This window comes from Medicago truncatula, unplaced genomic scaffold, assembly GCF_003473485.1.
Source record: "Medicago truncatula cultivar Jemalong A17 unplaced genomic scaffold, MtrunA17r5.0-ANR MtrunA17Chr0c02, whole genome shotgun sequence".
NCBI classification, from domain to species: Eukaryota; Viridiplantae; Streptophyta; class Magnoliopsida; order Fabales; family Fabaceae; genus Medicago; species Medicago truncatula.
Genome location: NW_024340361.1, coordinates 89,620 through 101,233, shown reverse-complemented (window position 1 = coordinate 101,233; position 11,614 = coordinate 89,620). Strand labels below are relative to the sequence as shown.

The window sequence follows — 11,614 nt, the reverse complement described above, 5'->3', positions numbered from 1 at the left end:
GTGTTGAGCCACCTAGGATAAAGTGTTAACTCTAATGTTGTTCTGAATTGTTGTTTCTTATGTAGAACCTTAAGATGGCTGGTCATAATGATGCTGCTCTTGTTGCTGCACTTGAGGCTGTAGCTCAAGCTGTTCAACAGCAACCGAATGCCGGAGCTGGTAACGGTGAAGTGAGGATGCTGGATGAAGGTGAGAAAAAACACAAGAACGGGGGGGGGGTTGAATTGTGTTTTCCTTTTCTCAAAAAAATTCTTCTTCTGATATCACTTCAGAAGCTGGTTGAGATTGATTCTGATGTAATGTTTAGAATTGGATATGTAGCGGAATAAAAACAGATCAGAGAAAAGAAAGAGAGACACAAGCAATTATCCTGGTTCCTTCCACAAACCGTAAGTAGTCCAGTTCCCCTTGCACTTCCAAGGAGATTTCCACTAAGAAATAATCACACAGATTACAACTGCTCAATACTATCTAGTATAAGACTTCCCAAATGCTCAAGCACGCAGGCGAGAGACTTCAATGCTCAAGCACTAAAGCAAGAGACTTTAAATCAAACAGAATTGCATAGAAAATTGTTTGACTTGAACACTTGATATACAATCAGTGGTGTTCACAATACAATGCAATAAAAGACTCTAGACTTAAAAATGTCTAAGATATATCAAATCAGTGCAGAAATTCAAAGTGCTTTTGAGAATCAAATTTGGCAGAGTTTTGGCGCTTTTAACTTGTGTTGATGTCTCTGCTGATCTTCAAGTCATCATTCCTTTATATAAAGGTGAGTAGAGAGACGTTGAGATCTTTAGCACGTCTAAAGAGTCGTTGAGTTCCTTTGATCATCCACCAGTAATCTTTTGCCTGATTTGGGTGTAGTCCTATGAAGGATCAACTTCAAATTCATTCCTATCTTGAATGACTAAAGTTCTCTTCTCAACGACACCACAAGTGAAACATCCTAGAGGAGCAAGGGTGTCTTCCCCACTTGTTTCTTGTTGACACTCATCTTCTTCCTTTTGTACCCATCAACAGTTAGATACCTTATTAAATAGATTCAGGCATTGATAGTGTTTGCACACATGTCGCCTGTGGGGAATTAACAAAATTATAAAACCCGGTCGGATGGACCGACCTGCTCTGATACCAACTATGTAACACCCTAATTCTCGACGGTAATTTTATATAATAATAATAATCATGGTTTTAACGAAAAGGATGCCACATACATTCATTCATCTTTCACATAATAAAATAATAGAGAATCAAATGTAACAGCGGAAAATACTTCATAAATTTCATGATTATAAATGTCTTATCTTTAACATTGTTTAGTAAAATAAAACTTAAACCATCATAGTGCTTAAATTTACTTTATAATTTAAGAACATTCAACGCTTAACCGAACTCCCAGTGCTACAGATCAGAGCAAAAATCTATTCGACTACTTAATATCCCAAATAATAGCTACGATGGTATGTCCCCCATCGCCACGTTCTAAGCATCTCGCAAATCTAAAGCTCCTCGTCCTGAATATCTGTACCCCAAGGGTACAGACGCCAAAATACACAAAACACCAACAAAGGGGTGAGAATTCACATCATAACATATATTGGGATACATGAATAATAAAGTATATAATCATATCTTCATCGGTCCTTCATCTCATCATCATCAATCATTCATCATACCATCCTCAATCATTCATCATAATATTCACACAATTCATTTCATAAACATCATTAACACATACATCTTATGCACACCTTTAACACATATATCATATTCACATTATTAGCACATATAACAGTTCACCTAACATGACCTATATGCAACATACTTCATCCCTAGACCTACATGCATGCTGGTACCGAATCCTATCGTCATAATAATGTAAGTCAGAGGTGTGTTACTGAACTTACATCCGTCATTCGTCATTCGTCATTATGCATTATGATATGATGCATGTGGACCCACCAAAACATCATTTAGAAGACACATAAACAACACATCATCTTTATGTCATAGTTACTCGTCATATTGCTTGTTATTAGAAAACAAGTACGTCATTCATCATACATCATTTTACATCATTTGTCTTTAATAATCATAACATCATTTTACATCATCATCTTACATCATTAGCAACTCATCATTATTTTACACCATATATTCGTCTACTTATGTCTAACTCATAATTTTGTCATATTCACATCATATCTAAATCTTACACCCACCATTAGTTTGATTTTCATTCTCTGCATATTTTACTCATAGTGACATACTTCATCCTTCATCTTATCCGTGCATTTAACCTACCTATCCTTCTCCTCGTTTATATGCACCTCATCAACTCTTTAACATTACCGCTTATATTAACTCTTATTCCCTACAACCTAACAACCTTCCTAAACTCATTATTATTTAAGGATATTATGTTTAACCTCATCAATTACCCATAATCATCTACTCTATTATTCCCTCTTATCATCGTATTTTTCATTTCTTTAACTCATTCATATCTTGTACCTTACTTCATACTTTGCGACGTCGTTAATGTCATTTATTACCTTATTCATATACCATCGTGTCTCTTTAATTTACCCTAGTTCTTGCTCTTCATGTAGTCTCATCGTTGCATCTATCATTCACTCTAATTTACTACTATTTTGATCCTCATAAGTTCTTGAATTACCCTCTCACAACTCTCTCTACTTCGCTTCTAAGTCCTTCATCGTTTCACTACCTAATCTCTTTTGATTTTTGAGATAGTCCAATCCTAATGACACTTGAGCATACTCTCTCAACCTTATTATAATCATTAACAACTTCTATTCCTACCCCAAGGACCAACTCATGAACTCATTAGACCCTTTATACAAGGTTATTTCCTTCCTAAAAACATCTCTAGATGGTCAGGATAAAGTCCCTACACTTAGGAAGAAGTTTGGAAGCATTTGGAGTGAAGAAAATTGCATTTTTAAGGTTTCTGGTATGACATCATCGTGGCACGTTGGTCTCCCATCGTGGCACAATTTTTCCAGATTTGACAGACGACTTCAGATTTTCAACAATCACGTTTTCGCGCATAAAAACCAAACCGTTAACCCGTTTTCGATGCCGTTTTCGCCTACACGCTCCTGACACTTAACTCTATCATAATCTACAGAAATACTCAAGTTTCAACCACCTAAAAATCGATTTCCCAAACCTCACATTATCTCTTATTTGCAAAACGTTTAGACACCGACTTTTCAAACGAAAATCCCAATTTCCATCGACTCAAACCCCAATATTGATTGGAAACTTAATCTGTGATTATTCTACAATCTAAACATCCTTTATCACCCTAATCCATCAGATTATCTACTTCTTTCCACAATTCAATTCTACATTCTAACCCTAACTTAATCTCATAAATCTTATTCGTTCAACAACATCATTGCCGTTATTCATCACCATAATTCCATCATAAATCATATCAAAAGAAACACATCATACTAAATAAATTTACCCCCATCATAGATTAAATACCCTAAAGTGGTAGGAATCTCCCCCTTACCTCGAATCCTTTGAAAAATCTGGTTTTGGCTTGACCTTGTTGCACTAGGGTTCTCTCTGCCTCCGCTCTTCTCTTCTATTCCTTTTCACGTTCAGTAGATACTGAGACTTTAGATTGTTAATTCTCTATTTATACTTGGGCTAGCTTCCACGTATTATTCTTTCTATTCTATTTCCTATTATTTTTACTCCTCCCTCCCCCACTTAATTATTTTCTTCTATTCGACACCTCCCCCTTTTTCCTATCTTATTTTACTTATTTGTTTTCCTCTTCATTCTTGTCAATCTTCCTAGTACGTCGTTAGCCATCGTAATCTATTATCTCATAGTTAATGTATATATTAAGCATCATAACATCAATTTAATCTTAAACTCAAGAATTTATCTAACTAGCATAATTCACCAATTAAATATAAAATTCGGGGTGTTACAACTCTCCCCCACTTAAACAATTTTCGTCCTCGAAAATTTACTGAAGGAAATAAATCTGGATAGGACTTCTTCATCTAACCCTACAACTCCCATATTATGCATCCTCTGGCTGGTCCTCCCCATGTCACTCTCACCAATGCAATCTCCTTGCCCCTTAAGTTCTTCACTTCTCGTTATTTGACAAACCCTCAACAAAGTCCGTAGAAATATTGTTCCACTTCCACTCCAGAATACTAATGGTTGCATTAACCCCGACGACTCTTGATGCTCCACCCTTGACCTTTTCAATACTAAACAAATACACACAAATTCAGCTATATCTTTCTTCACACTTACTGTAATACCCTCTTTAATTATTTGATTATTTTAATGAGTTTAGAATATACTTATATGATTTATGTGATTTATATGATTTATTTTGATGAGTGATATTTTGTTATGTTATATGTTGGTATTTATTAGTATAATATATATGCTATTTGGTTTAGAAATATATATGTTATAGAAATATATTTGTTATAGAGATATATTTGTTATTCGTTATTTGTTATAGAAATATTTTATTATATATATATATATTAGAATAGAATAAGTTATAAATAAGAAAGACCAAGTTTAGAAAAACATAACGTACGATCAATTTTGGAGAAAAGGGAAAAAAAGCCAAGAGAAGGGAGAACAACCTAGAAAGCTGCAATTTTCATTGTTAAGGTAAGGGTGGGACTAACATTCAATAATCTTGAGTCTATGATTCTGAAAATTGTATTTAACATGTTGTAGGTTTAGTTTTTGAGAATTTGAGAATTAGGGTTAAGAGTGATGATTGTGATGATTTTGAATGAAAGTGAAGTTGAATAATATAGGTTGCTTTTTCATATTTTTCTTTTCATCTCTGCTCCGAATTTGAAATGAAAACTGGTATTGATTGGTACATAATTGGTCTTAGGTGTAAACACGAAAGTTGTAGGTATGGATGTTAGCTTTCCAATGCCATTGGTGTGACGTCAAAACGATTTATAAAACTTTAGTTATGGTCAAATTACTGCACGTAGGTCACAGTGAATTTTTATGAATTTCAACACAACTTTGTCCGATTTTGAAATGAAAACTGGTATTGATTGGTACAGAATTGGTCTTCGGTGTAAACATTAAAGTTGTAGGTATGGATGTTAGCTTTCTAATACCGTTGGTTTCACTTCAAAAGGATTTGTAGTACTTGAGTTATGGTCAAATTACTGCACGTAGGTCACAGTGAATAATTGAATATGATTGATGAATTAGTATATGTTTGTGAATACGATATTGTTCATGATTGATGAAGTGTTATATGAATGTATATGTTTATGAGTATGATGTTATTTGTGATTGATGAATTAGTATATGTATGTATATGCTTGTGAATACGATATTGTCCATGATTGATGAAGTGTTATATGTATATATGATGATTTGATGTTGTTATATTGTGATATAATTGTATATGAATTATTTGAATTATATGTCAAATAATTGAGACGTTGTTGACTTACACTTGATATTATTATGTCATGCTGTTTTTGTATACTGTTGTGTTGCTGTTGTTATTTAACTAAGCTGCATGAGTCGGTCTAAGTTCAATTAAGATGATGAAGTTCCAAATTATTGGACTATTTAAGAGGTCGTTGAATTAAGATGTTTAAGAGGTCGATTCCATGCATTAGCATTCAGCGATTGGGGCTTGATGCTCCGGAAGTATAATAATACTCAAATAGCGATTGGGGCTTGATGCTCCGGAAGTATAATAATACTCAAATAGCGATTGGGGCTTGATGCTCTGGAAGTGTAATAATACTCAAATACCGATAGGGGCTTGATGCTCCGTATTGGTACCACATGCATTTAGAAGGTATAAAATTTTCTACCTATTTACAACCAATTACAACTTCAAAACCTAATTCCCAAATTCCCATAACTACAACCTACGACATGCTAAACTCAATTTCAGAATTATACAACTTAGAATTATAGAAAGTTAGTCCCACCCTTACCTTAGATTGATCGACGAAAATTACTATCGCTTTCTCTCCTCCGACTCTTCTCTTCTCTTGGTTTTCTCCCTTTTTCTCCAAAAATAGGTTTCACGTAAATCCTTATTTTCTAATTCTAACTCTCCCCTTTTATATAAATCCTTAACCTACTTATTTTCTCTTATTTTCAAATCTACCCTCCAAGTCTCAATATTCTATTCTAATATATATATATATATATATATATATATATATATATATATATAATATAAAATATTTTTATAACAAATAACAAATATATTTCTATAACATATATATTTCTACACCAAATAACAAATATATTTCTACACCAGATAACATATATATTTCTACACAAGATAACATATATATTTCTACACCAAATAACATATATATTATACTAATAAATACCAACATATAACATCACAAAATATCACTCGTCAAAATAAATCGACTAAATTATAAAAAGACATCTAAACTCAATAAAATAAATAAATAATAAAATAGGGCGTTACAACAAGCACATATAAACACATATTAAAACAATTAAAAATAAATCTAGCGAAAATCGGACTGTTACATGCGGTGGGTGTGAGTTATCATTTCTCTTAGAGGAAAGGAGGCGTGCAACAATTATTTTCTCTTCCCTCCATTTAGTGGTGCACGCTAATTTACGGAAATCATTAGTAACTTCCCTTAACCATCCAACAACACGCTTTCAAATCCTCATTACTCACTTAATCACGCCCTCTCTCTCAAATCTCAGAAAACTGACCTACATTGTTCTTCTCTCATCCTTCACCCAACTCACTTGCACATTTCAAATTTTTCTTACTTTCCAAAGATGAAGTTTGTTAAGGGCAAGATATCAAGATGTCCAAGGCCTCAGAATCAACACCAAAAAAGGCCCAAACTCCTTATAAGCCTTGTGCTACGTACGCACTCTAGTGTAAAGGAAGGTTCTTCATAGGTCACCACTGATGCAACCCCTGTTACTGTGGTTCTTGGTCATATTCCAATCTGAGTTAATATATATATATATATATATATAGAGAGAGAGACGTAAGCAACCAAAGGAGGGCCAAGGAGCTTGTTGATGTTTATGCAATACATATGAAGATTCTCTTTCTAGTTATATTATCCATTGGTTATTAAACACTCTTTTGCGTCGAGATTAACTGTTAATAGCTAGGATTCTATGTACCACTATTCATGTGGATGGTTGTCTATCATTTATGAATTCAATATAATCTTTGGTTTAAATCCGTTCTTAAGGCTTTTTTGGATGAGCACTCCACAAATAAACTTTTGATTTATTATGTAGCGAGAGATTGCTTTATCATCTAAGTGACATTTTTTAAATCATCTATAAGTGCTATCACTCTAAATACAACGTTTGGATCTATATTCATGTATAACTATCTGAGCTAATACCATTGAAACAATGGACTATTTTGCTACCGAGCATCAGAAGTGAGTTGGTTCATTGGATCTTGCGTTGTTGTCTAGACATGGAGAGGTACACTATAGGATTAAGAGGAAACATTAGATATAAAGTGTATGATTGAGTTATATCTGAATCTTAAAAAGTGTACAATTGATTAAGAGAAAACATTAGAAATAAAGCTATTGAAACCTGATCCTACACAACTTTCTCTATCTTGTCGTATTCAACTTGTGATAAAAATTACAAAAACTACTTTTATAAACTTAATTTAGAATTATGTGGATGTGAGAGATATCGAAACTAAGCGCGTGTTTGTGGAACAATACAATTTATTGTTAATAAAATCGACATAATACTTACTAATGTACGAGCATAGGTATGATCCTCTTTATCAATGGGTTTAACTACAAAAAAAACAACCTAACTTCTCTACCAAAAAGCAACAAAAGCAGTAAAAATATAAGAGGGAAGAGAAAGGAAAGGTTTCTCTTAGTCATAAATACAGTGATTAACTCCTAGAAACAAAAGGGAATGGAAAAACATCTCCACGGAACAACGAAAAGAAATTTTATGGGGGAAACAAAGACAAACATAGTATGGCGGGATGTGAAAACCTTTAAATTTTTATAGCTCATCTTTATCAACGATTGAATTCGTTGGATGGTAAAAAATCAAGAATCAATACTCCAGATAAGACATCAAGAGTGTAGCCTCACACGGCAAATCTCTAAAAAAAGGGTGGTTTCAGAGTACCAGCAATAAATGGTGCATCTGAAACCCACTCAAAACTCTTCATTTGTAACATAGGTGCTCCCCGACAACCATCATTGCATTGCAAGCTTAGCAAGAAAGCATCTCAAAAATATCAAGGTTGTCTGTTGATTGTCAAAAGTATTACAAACTAATTAAGTCATAAAGACGATAAGGGTTTCAAAGAAACAGTTTCAAACCGAACCTCGGCCCAACAAAGATTTACTAATGAAATCCCAACCGAACCTCAGAATAACAGGTTACACGATCTCTCTCTCTCTCTCTCTCTCTCTCTGAAATCCCAACCGAACCTCAGAATAACAGGTTACTCCCTCCCTCCCTCCCTCCCTCCCTCCCTCCCTCCCTCCCTCCCTCCCTCCCTCCCTCCCTCCCTCCCTCCCTCCCTCCCTCCCTCCCTCCCTCCCTCCCTCCCTCCCTCCCTCTCCTCTCTCTCTCTCTCTCTCTCTCTCTCTCTCTCTCTCTCTCTCTCTCTCTCTCTCTCTCTCTCTCTCTCTCTCTCTCTCTCTCTCTCTCTCTCTCTCTCTCTCTCTCTCTCTCTCTCTCTCTCTCTCTCTCTCTCTCTCTCTCTCTCTCTCTCTCTCTCTCTCTCTCTCTCTTCTCTCTCTCTCTCTCTCTCTCTCTCTCTCTCTCTCTCTCTCTCTCTCTCTCTTCTCTCTCTCTCTCTCTCTCTCTCTCTCTCTCTCTCTCTCTCTCTCTCTCTCTCTCTCTCTCTCTCTCTCTCTCTGATACTTACTTGGGCATTGATGCATTACAAGTTTGTAGGGATCTATATTTTCATATCCCTTAAAAGTGAAAAATGTCTAAAAGCCTAGAAGTAACAAAACTATTTGGTAAACTTACCTATTAAAGATATTATTTAAGTGGTATGATGGGAAAGAAAATATGAGATGCCAAAATTGAAGATTATGGGGATTAATCTAAAATATAGAGAAAAGAAGATAGTCTAAATAATATTTATTGCCGTCTTATTTCATTTCATTATCATTATTTTAGAGTAAAAATATATAACTAATAAGTTCTTAAAATTATAAAAAGAAAAAAAATTAATTTATTGGTTGGCATGAAAATAACTAAATGACAGCTTGTGAATGTTGTAGCAGAGCATTTATGTACTCTCTTGGGTCTGACACTAAATGAAGAATCATGTGAGCCACCCGATTGGTAAACATTTACACACATAACGCACACACTTTGGTTCCATTCCAGGGGGGCACATATTTGGTGGACAATCAGAATCAGTAGTACATCGATAACCTCCTGTAAAAAAAAAAAAAGAATAAAATGTGTAACTAAAATGAGATAATATATTATGTATGAAGTAGAGAGGAAAATTTTAAATGGTTAGAAATGACTTACGTCCGGCCTCTATTGCAACCAGAGATAGGGAAAGAAAGATAATCATACTATAAACAAAAATGACAATTTTAACCATATTTCCCTCCTTTGTTTTTTATTTATGTATGTATAAGTTTATAATTTATAAACCTCATTCTATTCCTAACATTATAAATATTAAAAAAATATTCATGTGTTCTGTTTGTCTCTTCAGCATAATGAAAAGAGGTCATACAAAAAAATCTTCTTAATATTATATTCAAATTACAAAATTTTCTTATCTATTTATAATACGTTAACGTATTAATATATTATTTATCATTTTATAAATTATAAAACTTATCTTCTTCTTAACATTTTTTTTTGGATAGATATCTTCTTCTTAACACTATAAGTATTAAAAAATATTCAACTATTGCGTTTGTCTCTTAAGTATACTAAAAAAAGAGGTAACAAAAAAATGTTCTTAATATTTATTTACCACGAAATTTTTCTATTTATTTATAGTATACTAGTTTGGACACCCATGCCAAACACGGGCTAGATTGTCGACTATTTACTTTTATTATATAAACATTAATTAAATGGAAAATTCATTGTTTTTATACATAATATATTATTAACACATTGTTATTGTGTTATTAATTAAACATTGTACATTAATACTAACGCATGTAACACTGAAATAATAATCTTTAACGCGGGAAGATCTCACGGGATAAATAAAATCAAACTGATATTTTTAATATGGATATCGATAATAAATGGATTTATCCAAAAACAAAGCAAAATTGATTATGGAGATGAGTTGTTTTTTGTGTTCTTCCTATAATTGAGGGGTTCGGGTCTCGGTTTCAACCACGCATATACAATGAATTATCTCTACCAATTAAGTAAAGCTCACAGAAACTTAATAAACTTGTCCGTTCAAAAAAAAATGAAAGCAACATTCTATGTTTTTTGTCAATTGATCTCCATACCAGATACCCTTATATATATACACACCCTCCGGTCACTATTATAAGCAAAAATTAATATTTTAGATTCATTCATTAAATGATGTATGTGGTCTATAATAAAGATAATATACGTTATTAATTGAATGAATCTAAAATATAATGTTTTGCTTATATTAGTCACTGGAGGGTGTAGTTTCTTTCAAATTCCATGATCTCTATCACGCATATACTGGATTCACTTAACATCTAACGTGAATTTGTAATTATTTAATTGTGTAAAAAATAAGTATAACAAATAATAACAAAGACACCAACTATTTGAGACCAACAAAATATTAAAGTTCAACATATAAAAAACCTATATCATCTAGAATGACCAGTTAGACGTTCTGAAATACACCACGGTACACAACATTAGTGGACTTAGTGGACACACGGTCTTCTTCATCCAGTATAAGTATTTTAAATCCCTTTTTGGAAGTGACTTGAGTGAAAAACGGTTTGGAAAGATAGTTTTCAACATTAGATGACGACTGACCTTGACTTTTATTTATCGTGATTGCGAAACATAAATTCGGCGGGAACTGTCTCCTCGTTCCACATAAGGAGACTTACTTGATGAACCACCTCTTTCATATGATCCCTCACTTGTCAAAGCACATAGTTAGTAGGATCTGTCTTAACCAAAGACTCATTAAGTGATTGACTATCATTACTCGCACTGTATAATGAAATATATATATATATAAACACGATAAAAATATTCGTTTGGTATATAACAAAAATATGTAAATAAATTTTAACAATATCGTACCAGAAATGCTTATATTGATTCTTCGACTCGTTTTGCATTTTGTATATATAAATTTGTGCAAATTTCGGCGTAGAATCCGACTCTGGCATCATACTACCCATGTTATGATAGTTTTGACCTCTAAGAACAAAATATACAGGTCCATCTCCGTCATTTGTTGTACGATCAATCTTACCTCGCATTTATGTGAATAGAAATATACTATTGTAAGGTCTAATATTATCCAAATAGTGCTTACTCTTTGGATGATCGCCGCATAACAAATTAAATAAAAGTT

At 33.4% G+C, this 11,614-nt stretch overlaps 1 long non-coding RNA gene across 1 annotated transcript; it reads right to left on the bottom strand.

Moving 5' to 3' along the window:
- Positions 1–9,168: 9,168 nt before the first annotated feature.
- Positions 9,169–9,713, bottom strand: LOC25480472 (uncharacterized). Its single transcript, XR_003008446.2, has 2 exons — positions 9,586–9,713; positions 9,169–9,486 (listed from the first exon to the last, which is right to left on the bottom strand). It is a non-coding gene; the product is annotated as an uncharacterized lncRNA (long non-coding RNA).
- Positions 9,714–11,614: the final 1,901 nt, after the last annotated feature.